Source organism: Protomyctophum bolini, assembly GCF_963924005.1.
Source record: "Protomyctophum bolini genome assembly, chromosome: 23".
NCBI classification, from domain to species: domain Eukaryota; kingdom Metazoa; phylum Chordata; class Actinopteri; order Myctophiformes; family Myctophidae; genus Protomyctophum; species Protomyctophum bolini.
In genome coordinates, this window is record NC_137884.1 from 18,526,766 (window position 1) to 18,539,328 (window position 12,563).

Here is a 12,563-nt window from a genome sequence, read left to right on the forward strand (position 1 = left end):
GTGCTGCCTCACCTCACTGCTGGAGAGACAGACAGGACACACAATTAAACTGTCTCACTGATGGAGGGACAGACAGGTACAATTAAACTGTCTCACTGATGGAGGGACAGACAGGTACAATTAAACTGTCTCACTGATGGAGGGACAGACAGATACAATTAAACTGTCTCACTGATGGATGGAGGGACAGACAGGTACAATTAAACTGTCTCACAGATGGAGGGACAGACAGGTACAATTAAACTGTCTCACTGATGGATGGAGGGACAGACAGGTACAATTAAACTGTCTCACAGATGGAGGGACAGACAGGTACAATTAAACTGTCTCACAGATGGAGGGACAGACAGGTACAATTAATCTGTCTCACAGATGGAGGGACAGACAGGTACAATTAAACTGTCTCAATGAAGTCCCTCCCCAACCCGTCCTTGTCCAATAGGCACGTTACCAACCCACAGAGATGAGTGTTAAATGCTGGGGATTTCTCCATATAAAAAATCAATCGTTTCAATAGCGAGAGCTTCTAAATCTTTTTTTTTTAAAGATATATTCTTTGTGGCTTTCGCCTTTATTTTCTTTCTTATAGGTATATAGGTATACAGTATAGGCTGACAGGAAATGGGTAGATAGAGATGGGGGGGGTGACACGCAGTAAAGGCCGTCGGGATCGGGAGGCGAACCCGCGGCACACTGCCAGACTGGATTACCAGCCAAGGTGCCCAGACGGCTACGCCAGCCGCCCGGGCCTGAGCTTCTAAATCTAGTCAACAAGGCACCTTCTTTACGGCTATGTAAACATGGCCGTAAAGAAAGAAGTCAATGATGTGCGCATGCACCAAACATAGGATCGCTGAGGAAGACAAAAGAAAAAGAAGAAAAAAAAAGGATCCCAGCGATCCCGTTTTATATCATTAACCCATTTTGACCTGAGATCAGATTCTAAAAATGTCTTCTACATCCTGACAGTTTTCTGAAAAAGCTGGTGGCGCGCTATGAGCTTGTAGATCTGCTATTTTTCAATAGCTAAAGCATACCAAAAGGGGTTCCCGCCCAAAATGGGTTAAAAAGGACCTAAATACACATAAAAGCTATTGGTTTATCCTAACATTGGTTATCCTACGTTATGACATCATCAGTCAGTTGGACTAACATCATTGGTTGTACTAAGTTATGACATCATCACCCAACGACCTCACAATGCCGTCGTCACAACTCTGTTTCTTTAAATAAAATGTCGACCTAACCAAAACTTCATCAAGCAACTTTTAAACGACAATCATCTGCTTGAGGAAACTTTATGAAGATTAGCCTTCAACGCTGCTGAACCCGACCGTCTGCCCTGCAGAACAGAGGATTCCCAGAAGATACCTGGGCTGGACCCCGAGACCATCAATTCGCTACAACAACAGCCATCGGCTTCCTTGATTGGCCAAACCCAAACTCATCGGATTTGGCTTTGTGGATTCGTCAAACTCTGCGAGTCATTTGTGCCACTCAACCAATAGAAGCAGTAGAACACACATTTAGGACTCTACTTTCATAGTGAAAGACTTAAACCAGGCAGTTTAGAAATGTTCTGCTGGACGCCGCTGAGCGGACAACCAGAGCTGCTCCATGCTGCCGTTGCAGTTGGAGACGAGGTGTACTGCCTCCAAGGGCCCGCTAATTGCAACATGGGTTATATGAAAATTACGGATATGCATGTTTTCAACACAGAGTCGTTACGCTGGAGGAAGTTGCCACATCACCACGAGGTTGTGCCTTTTGTAAGCATGGGCCCCTCGACTGTGCTGGTTGAAGATGTCATCTACTTCTGGGGAGGCTATGTGCACTCCACCGGGGCATGTGGCGTGCTTTATGCATTTGATGTGGACACCCACAGATGGTCTAAACCCAGGGTTTCTGGGTCTGTTCCAGAGGGGAGGTACAGCCACTCAGCCTGTGTCTTGGGGAAGGTCATGTTTATCCATGGAGGATGCACGCTAACGACTGCCTGGACTAATGACACCTACAAGTTGGACACCAGCACAATGGTCTGGTCTGTAATTAAGACCAGAGGAACTAAACCACCTGGTTCAGAATGTCACTCTGCCACCATCATTGGGACAAAGATGTTTGTATTTGGAGGCCATGGTGGGAATAGCGATCGTTACTACAACATCAGAGTGTTTGACACAGAGACCAACTGCTGGCTTAAAACACATTCTGCACCGTTTCCTCCAGGACAATGCATGGATCATTCAGCCTTTGCCTACAATGGGGAGCTGTACATATTTGGAGATAACAAGTATCAGTCCCATTGGAAATTCAACCCAGCGACCTTCTCATGGAAGAAGGTTGAGCCTAAGGGGAAACGCCCTTCTGCGTTGGATTGTATTGGCTGTTGCATGGTGGGAGATCGTGTCTTTCTCGTTGGAGGCGAGAAAGAATCCGGTGGTGACCTGAACATATTGGACTTAAATCCTAGTCTGAAGACGTTATGCAAACTAGCAGTTATTCAGCATGGTCTGGAGCAGGTGGGACTCGCACATAATGTCAGGTGGGAACTGGCAGCCATGACTAGCAAACAAAAGAAAACAATCGGTTGCCATTGAGACGCCAGCAGGATGACAGCATAGTGAAAGAGCTCCCGACAAGAAATTGACAGAAAGCCCCATAAACAGCAAAATTGTTCATTTAAACCTGCCTTTGAAACAACGAGAGAGGGGCAGAAATGGCTGGTAACAAAGGCTGTGGCAGAAGATCCGACGGTTTAGTGACCAGGATTACTGCATGTTTTTTGTGAGGGTACCTACCCTAGGGGACACGGGGAGAACATGCAAACTGCACACAGAAAGGCCCTTTCGCCAACCCCACCTCGGGTATGGGCACTGATGACGCGGAAGAGAGGACACGCCCCCCCCAGTGCCCACAGCGTCCCGAGCGGGAATCGAACCCAGGACCTTCTAGCTGTGAGGCGACGGCATACCGACTGTGCCACCGTGCCCCTGTGCACTATACTTTATACAGAAGTGGTTTTCAACCCTTTTTCATGTCGAGGTCCATTATTTATTGGGCATTTGAGCCACGGACCACCATTTGATGACATTTAGCCTCTCAGACCCATGCATCGTTGGATAACATTTTGTCCACAACAAGCAAACGATCAAAATAACAGTTCTTTTATACATTCTCTAAGTCTGTAGACTTTGTGCAGATGTTGAACAATCTTTTTTTTTTTTTACTCTTGAGAGTGTAAAATGAAACCAAATGGACCCATAAGGGTACATTTGGTTTCATGTTATGCTTTATGCATCGGCAGTGCAGGCAACTCAAAATAATGGCCACGCACGCACATACAGTACGTACACAAACTTTAATCATGAAATGCAAACATAGCACATGCACATGAGCTTGAGCACATGAGAACATCTAATTCATTAATTCAACGTCTGCTTTTGACCCCATTTCGTGGAGGCGGGACAAGCTGCTACCATATCCAAACAGTGTCAGTTTACATCTGAACGTGTGAAAATGGATCCCATTCATGTTTAATGGTCTGCTGCTTTCTGGAATAGAGTGCAAGTACGATTTGAACATTTACAAAAAAATATATATATATATACCACGGAGGAAGTGAACGTATCCAAGTGCGTATGTCCACTTAACCCATTCAGGACGGGAACTCCTTTTGGTGTTTTAAGCATTGTTATACTTTAGCTGTTGAAAAATAGCAGATCTACAAGCTCATAGCGTGCCACTACGAGCTTAGATCTGCAATTTTTTTCAAAAATCGTGAAGATGTGCTCTTTGCCACACACACACACACACACACACACACACACACACACACACACACAGTAAGTGAAAGTGAAATGAGAGCTATCAGAGGGCCAGTGATGGGAAGCAATGGTGACACCAGCCGTCAGCCAGCATCAGATGCTGCAAGATCGCCGTGACAACCACGACACTGACCCCTCTGAGACATTATCGTCAGCCACTGTCTCGCGGTTGCCACGTGCACACACACACACACACACACACACACACACACACACACACACATACACACACACACACACACACACACACACACACACACACACACAATATGCGATCATATGCCCACTGTCCTAAACTCTGAAAAATACATGTAAAGACACACACACACGCCATATGCAAGCACACATGTGCACTCATATATGCACACACAACACACACACACACAGACCCTGAATAGCCGACGGTTGACCTCCCGTGGCGTCAGAGGGAACCGGGCAGAAAGGCGAGGTGAGTAATAAGCGAACACGTGTTGCGAAGGAGATGATTCACGGAGCAGAACACTCCGAGAGAACGAGAGCAGGAAGGGTGACGAGCGCTCTGTGACGATCACGGCAACACAAAGGTCGTTGGCAGAGGAGGGGAACGAGTAGTGGTTGGAAGAAGACTTAGATGTCTCCAAGCCGGAACACAATCAAATTGATTGGTTGTTAAAATGAATAATGCATGCCCACACATGCAGCCACCCGACAGCTTAAAGGACATACACCATGCGTTTAAAAATACATATATTTTAAGTCATATGTCATATTGTTTATGTCCGTGGGACGTTTTTCTACGGGGCTGATTCTAAATTGCCACTCAGACATACCCATCCAGTCCAAGTCATTGTGAAGGTCTTTCAGCTGCAATACCACACTGTCCTGATTTGGCAAGTGAGGCTATATTTAGCCAGTTTATGCAAATTATTTCCTCTGCCCAAGGAAAAGTTGAAATTCATGGTGTAGTCCTTTTTTACTCTTTTTTTTGTGCGAAGTACAAATATGTTCGTACCCCCCAGCTATGGGACGTTATCGGCGAGGTACGTATATATTCGTATATAAGATGGTTGAGCCCCTAAGCAGCTTTTAACATTGATCCGGTTGCTATGCAACGCCTCCATCACCACCAGCTATGGGAACTCCTCTCCACTAACGATGGCCAAACCTTAGAGTGATAGCGTGTAGGGTGGCTACAGCGGGGATGAAAATCCCTTCATCTTCAATCGCTTATCCGTAGTCGGGTCAACAGCTCCACCAGAGTGTTCCAGACTTCCCTCTCCAGAGCAACATTAGTCATGAAAATGATCCTCTTAAAGTGAATGCAGGGCATTGCACAGGTTAACGACACCAGTGGTTCCCAAACTTTTTCATGTCAAAGACCCCCAAATTCACACTAATTATCCCTGCAGAACCCCCATTTGAAGAGATAATGCCAGGGACCCCCATAAGAGAAGGTTTTTACGACTCTAGCAGTGATTCTCAACCCGTTTCATTTCAAGGACCCCCAGTTTGACATGCATCAGTCTACAAACCCCCCACTTAATGGCATTTCTATCTCTGAGACCCCAATTTAAATTGTAAAATCAATGTTCATGTAACCCTGACGGGTCCATTTGGATCCTGACCCCACTTTGGGAACCACTGATCTACAAAAACGCTACCACCTGCAGGCGGCACAGAAAGCGTGACGACGTTGAAGAGGGCCCTGATAGATCCAGAAGAGGTTGAGAACCACCGGTTGCATCAAAGGGGCGTCGAGGTGTCGTCGACGTCGCCTCTTCACTTCCAACAGATTTAGGGGGCGAGACGTGACAAGAGAGGCAAGCATCAATTTGCAGATGGACCTCGCGGTGCTCGTGGCGGGGGGATATGAAAGCCACGCGGCGGCGCGGCGGTATATAGATAGTGATAGATAGCTGCTCCAGGATGCGGAGGCTCTTGTAACAATCACAGTTATTAGTGCTTTACCACTCCTCGTCAGTCCCCCCGTGATTACACACATCACACACCGCTACTGCTGGGCTAATCACCAGCAACACAATCATCTATTTACACTTGCAATGTCTGCGCGCGCGCGTGTGCCCGTGTGTGCGTGTGTGTGTGCGTGTGTGTTTCCGAGTACTGCTGTCTGTGCAGCTCTGTCTCTCTTGATTGCGTTTTGTTTATGGCAAATGGCGTCTCTTGGTTATATTTGCGGGAGAGTGCGACATCATGCATTTGGTTAGATATTACCGTAATCAACATATGCCACGTTGCCTGCTCGCCCATTGTGCGGGGCCCTATCTCTACTGCATGGAGAGGAGAAACGCTACAGTACATTTATGGCTCCTCCGCCGCATGCTGATGTCCTGACGTAACCCACACGGCCATGGACGAACTGCCATAGGAATGCCAAGAGACATTCAACATTTTCGTTCCTTCATCATTGTGCATTGGTTTATTTCCGACGCTCGTTCATTTCCTTTGCACTTCAGACGTTCAGGTTTAATTTGGGTTCGTAATGCGCCGGCACTGCGTTTATCTTCTCTGACACTAATCCACGGGGACAAATTCACCGTGCTGGAAATGGACTGTCTTTGTTGGTGAATTATAACACTCAGGACAAAACCCGGAACGCCTCTTCTCCTCTGCACACGCACACACACACGCACGCACGCACACACACACACACACACACACACACACACACACACACACACACACACACACACGCACACGCACACGCACACACACACACACACACACACACGCACACGCACACACACACACACACACACACACGCACACAGTCAAACTTTTTTCTGTTGGTAACATTCATTCCCTTTGCCTGATGAAGGCTAAACCGCCAAAACGTTGGATTCATTTGTCTTAACCTGCTGCGCCCTAATAAAGTATTGGCGTGTGCGGCCACTTTTTTAAACTTTTTTTTAAAGATTCCCTCTAACATTCATTCCCTAACCATCATCAAAAGTGCCCTTGTCTCGACATACTCCCAGGGGGGCAGTCAGACAGATATTTTGTGAAGCCACTAAGGAAATGAAAGTTCATATAATGGCCTGTTGTGGCGCTGTCATTGGGCCCAACTTCACCTAGACTGTATTACCTTAATAAACATGGTCATGGTCATTGTAGATCTGCTATTTAGTAATAGAGGGCAAGTAATGTTTTAAGACATATTTATCTCATTAGCCATGAGGGATCCTTTTAGGACCCCCTGCAGGCCAGCTCCTCTGAGTCTCTGACCAGTTAAAGTGAGCTGAACAGCTCCTCTGAGTCTCTGACCAGTTAAAGTGAGCTGAACAGCTCCTCTGAGTCTCTGACCAGTTAAAGTGAGCTGAACAGCTCCTCTGAGTCTCTGACCAGTTAAAGTGAGCTGAACAGCTCCTCTGAGTCTCTGACCAGTTAAAGTGAGCTGAACATAGACCAGCTCCTCTGAGTCTCTGACCAGTTAAAGTGAGCTGAACATAGACCAGCTCCTCTGAGTCTCTGACCAGTTACAGTGAGCTGAACATAGCATGACACAATATTAAGGTTATTAAACGAGGAATCGTGGTTTCATAGATCCCACAGGAGCATTATCCAGTTTGCAGGAAAATGTATTCCGGAAAACACATGTTGTTCTCTCCGGCACCTGATAATGTATCATTTTGGCCGTCCTTTTTTGAGTGGTGCAACGACTCCAAGGAACAGCAATGTCCGTGTTAACCTATGTGTTGGTCTATGTGACTATGAGTACCAGTAGGGGCAAAAGTGGCGCTGTTGTGCCATAAACAGAGACAGAGAGAGATAGTTCTGCACTGTTGCCTGCTAGAGAGCCTGCTTGCCTGCTAGTGCACGACGTGCACAGCGCAGGGATGAGCGCACGGCCGTTGTTTCTATACTGCGCTGTACTGTAAAAGCGACGCATAACTGTAACTGTATACCGTACACGGGCTATAGCGAGAGGCAGCGCCATCCTCCTTTGTACGAGGAAGGAAAAAGACGACAGGGGGAGGAAAGAGAGAGAGAGAGAGAGGCACCTCATGGAGATAAGACTATAGTAGAATTAATCCTCTTGATGAAGCATCAGACACGGGCCCCCAGTCTGTTTATCTGCCAGTCAAACACCTTAACAGGGCTGGATGGGAACATGGAGGAGAGATTATAGGCTCTCATGTGTAGACCACACATGTATAGCCTATAGTCCTATACGCCTGTGTGTATGTGGGGGTGTGTGTGTGTGTGTGTGTCAGCTGTAGATAGTTGCTGATAAGGCACGTGACATGGCATCGTGAAAGTACATCATCTTAAAAGCACAATAGACAATACCGCACCCCCCCCCTCCCCCCTCCCGCGTTATAAGCCCGGCAGCAGCATCGTTGTTCTCATCTTGATTGTTGAGTTAATCACTCAGGCCACGTTTTGGCATCATTTTACATTGCCGAGGTAATTAGCGGCCACTTTATGATGTTAATTGCCCACTACTTAGTGCTGCTTTGTGCATTTCCAGATAGATGAGTATGGCGTATATGGCGTCAAGTCAGCACAAAAATAACTTCTATATATAGCCTATATACATTTGGCCATTTGAAGGAAAAGCAGATCTACAAGCTCACAATGCGTCACAAACTTGAAATGACTACTTTTACTTTGGTAATTTATTTATAATTTTACTTTAGTTCAAGTGCATTTTGAATTCCAGAAACCTATTTCTATGGTATTGATAGAATTGATACTTTTTTTTCCACCACTGAACTGATTATTACAGAAACGGTAAATCTATCGTGCATTTAGCAGACGCTCTATATATATATATATATATATATATATATATATATATATATATATATATATATAAAAAACAATAGTTATCATGAATCGTATGTAAGCTAAGAACGCAACAGTGGAATATCAAAAAATGCTATAAGTTACATAAGTCACATTGAAGCCACAGTCAATAAGCCTGTCATTAGGAACACACTGTGTTTATTCTGTTTGATTATAGCATTGACGTCGCTATTTTGCACATTTCCATATCGTGTTCTAATCACCGTTCCAAGTCTTTCATATGTCAACGCTCCGTATGTTACTGCATCCGTTGACAACTGCATCGACATAAACACTGTGAGCTAGGCTACTCTATATTTAACCCATGTAGACCTGAGGATGTATTTTTGTTTCTATTATGTCAGTGGTGCTCAACCTTTTTCACGCCAAGGACCCCCAGAATTATCTGTATTTGGCCGTGGACTCCCCATCTGAAAATGTTTTTCCAGGGTCCCCCGCAGAAGCAAAGACTTAAAAACGATCGCCCTGAAAGAATATAATATTCAAAGAGCTGCGCCACATTTTCCAAAAATTGCAGATCTACTTGTAGCTCGTAGATCTGCTATTTTTCAATAGCTAAAGTATAACATCATGCTTAAAACTATAAGGGAGTTCCCGCCCTGAACGTGTTAAATAGCTATATTCACTGGGTTACCATAACAACCTGGGTCAAGTGTAATTGTGCTCAGCATGATTCATAATCATATTTATTTTCCTTTGCCAAAGTTATCGACACTAAAAGTACTTTGTGAAGAGCATCAGAAAAGTAAGTATAGAAAGACGGAAATACAAGTATACAAAATGCCCACATGGGTTGGATTTGCAGTAATCCCACCCCCCTGGTGACCCCCCCCACCAGGGGTCAGCAGCAGGATCGAACCGGGTTGCAATCAACAGTGTGGTCAACGACACACAAACCTTGAACCTATATATAAAATACTTTGTTTACCAGAGTGATATGTCCCACAGGGGCCTGTCCTATAGGCTATAGGGCCCCAGGTTTTTCCCTCGATACCAAATCCTTTCGCCCCCAAACAAAAAAGCCGATCTATACCAAAGCTCACTTTGTAATGCGACGCTCGTACACGAGTTCTCTGGGCAGAATATTCTGCCCCCCAGAATGCGGTACGCCCAGGGTTAAAGTGGTTAATTGAAGGCTGTCGCGGAGAAAGGTTGTCAGTCACGCGTGCAGCAGCCGCCATGCAATTTCAGCAGGTCATGTGTTTTCATTTGGCCCGATCTGTTCACAGACCATTTATAGAAATGCATTCGGGTCAAATTCCACTATTTGCCATCAATTCGCAGGCAATTCTGCATCCCCACAAATGAAAAGAGATGGAGGAGGGGAATGTGCCTATTATTACGGCGTGTTTGAAACTGAATGAGCCACATATGTATTTACGGTCTCTGGTGGCGTTTGTGTGTGTGTGTGTGTGTGTGTGTGTGTGTGTGTGTGTGGGTGTGTGTGTGTGTGCATGTGCGCGCCCCGCACATGCGTTCTTCACCCGGTGCATGCATGGTGTTTGCCCATGGATGTGCACGTATATATATATATATATATATATATATATATATATATATATATGACTGCATGAGAGCGTGTAAGACCCGAGAACTAAAAGGATAGAAATTGCAGGGGGTGGTGGGGGCGGGTGGGGGTTTGAGACACAGACAATTCACAGGGGTGTATTGAATATGTTTATGTCTTTGGATACTGTACGCCGTGTGCGTCTGTGACCGTGCGTGCGTGCGTGCGCGTGCACACGCGCGAGAAGACAGCTGTGTTGATGATAGATAGACTGATAGCCAATCGAGCAGAGCTTTAGACCCTCTAATTCGTTTTTAATTGACAACCATTAAAGATCCCCGTTCCCCAATCGTGATTATGTGCAGCACACACAGCAGGGACCCCGCTGCCTCATTTGTCCTCTGTTGTGAACCCATGCATCATTCCGCTTCTCTCTCTCTCTCTCTCTGAGCGGCCACGCATGGCTACGCAAGCCTGTGCCGGAGAAATCCTGAGTGTCCGTTTGACTCTGCGAGCCTTGCGGGTCCATTTGGTTACGCTCGCAGGGTTAGAGATGGGCCAATTGACACCGTGCATATACAGTATGTTTAACGGTGCAATTACAGTATACAACGCTTTCAGCACACTATAGGGTGGGCAGGCTTGAGTGATTTGTTTGTGAATGTCTTTTCGTGACAGGCGGCACGTTGGCGGGCCTGTGATGCGCTGGCGGCCAGGCCTCACGCGATAGGCTCACACGAGCCGCGGTTCTGCTCTATCTTTAGCCGTGAGCCGCGGCTATTCAGAGACGCAGTTGCTATGATCCAGAAAGAGATGAAACGAGGGATGGTTGCACACTACGCACGCACGCTACGCACGCACGCACGCAACCAACACACCCGTATCATAGAGAACATACACACCTGGACACGCTAAAACCTTAACACGCGCAAACCGTGCGAAAGTGATCTCACCTCACCTGCATGTGAGACGATACATGCCCAAGGGACTTTTTCGGGTTTTTTTCCGGGTTCCAATTGTTACTTAAACTAACTTACTGTACTGTACTGTGTATATATAATTGACAACTGTTTAACTATGCACCGTATGCACACAGCATACGTATTTCACTCTACTCGTTAGGAAAATTTGACACTTCCGAGAGACAAAGACATTCACCCGCACTGTTTTACACGTTCCCACACATGTAGGCCGTATACACACACGTACGCGCACACACACACAGTGTCATGGGATGGTACATGCCTGAGGCCATATCACAACCTACTCTGCCGTGTAAAGTAAAGTTGTCTGAGGGTATCCATGTATGGAGCCGCAGGCAATCACAGCATCTGTTTATTGTCTGCAGCCCGGCGTCGCAGACTCTGGCAGATCAAAGGGAGATGTGAACTGGACATGCAGTGATCTCCATGCCTCTTGTCCACTGAGCACCCCATAAGCAACAAGCAGCCTTGACGCGCATGCACGCACACGTGCACGCACGTGCGCACACACACACACACACACACACACACACACACACACACACACACACCATGAATATTCAGCACGGAGAGCAAGCGAGAGTGTGAACCACTGCTAAATGGTTAAGAGGGGTGAAGGAGAGAGAGAGAGAGAGAGAGAGAGAGAGAGAGAGAGAGAGAGAAGGGGGGGGAGGCAAATAAAGCGAAATGAAGAGACTAAATGAGGAAATAAGGAGTCAGTTAAAGGGAAAAGGGAGTGAGGGATGGAGAGAGGCACGCGGCCGCTGCCGCCGGTGGCGTCTGCAAGGGACAGGAGGGAGGGGGGCCATCGGTGAATGACGCCCGCCGTTATTAGAGGTCATCTCTGTGGATTACCGAGGCAGAGTTCGCGGCGCAGCGGAGCCGCACAATTTACCTCCATGAAAAATAGATGGAACGCCGGAATGAAGTGACACATGCACTTAAGAGACGAAGACATGCAGGCAACGGCTGCCAACGGAAAACGGGAGGATATGAGAGAGCCGCACGTATGCGTGTGTGATTGGTGTGTGTGTGTGTGTGTGTGTGTGTGTGTGTGTGTGTTTATCCCATTGAGACCCGAGACCCGAATCCTTGTTTCAATATCAGTATAGTGCTCAAACTATTTCATGTCAAGGACCCCAAACATTATTTGTTTTTGGCCCATCTGAACCGCATCAGAAAATATGGTGATCCAGGGACCCCCCACCCCCAGAAGCATGAAAGTATACAAATCACGATCTTTGAAAAAAATATAACAGATCTACAATCTCGTAGATTGTAGATCTGCTATTTTTTGAGCTTGTGGATCTGCTATTTTTCAATAGCTAGAGTTTAAAACAATGCTATACTGGTGACGCAGATGCGTTCCAGTTCTTAACAGGTTATACACATGTACATGAGAGCTGTTCAAAAAGGTTATAAGGCTGAGCGTCCATGTCAACG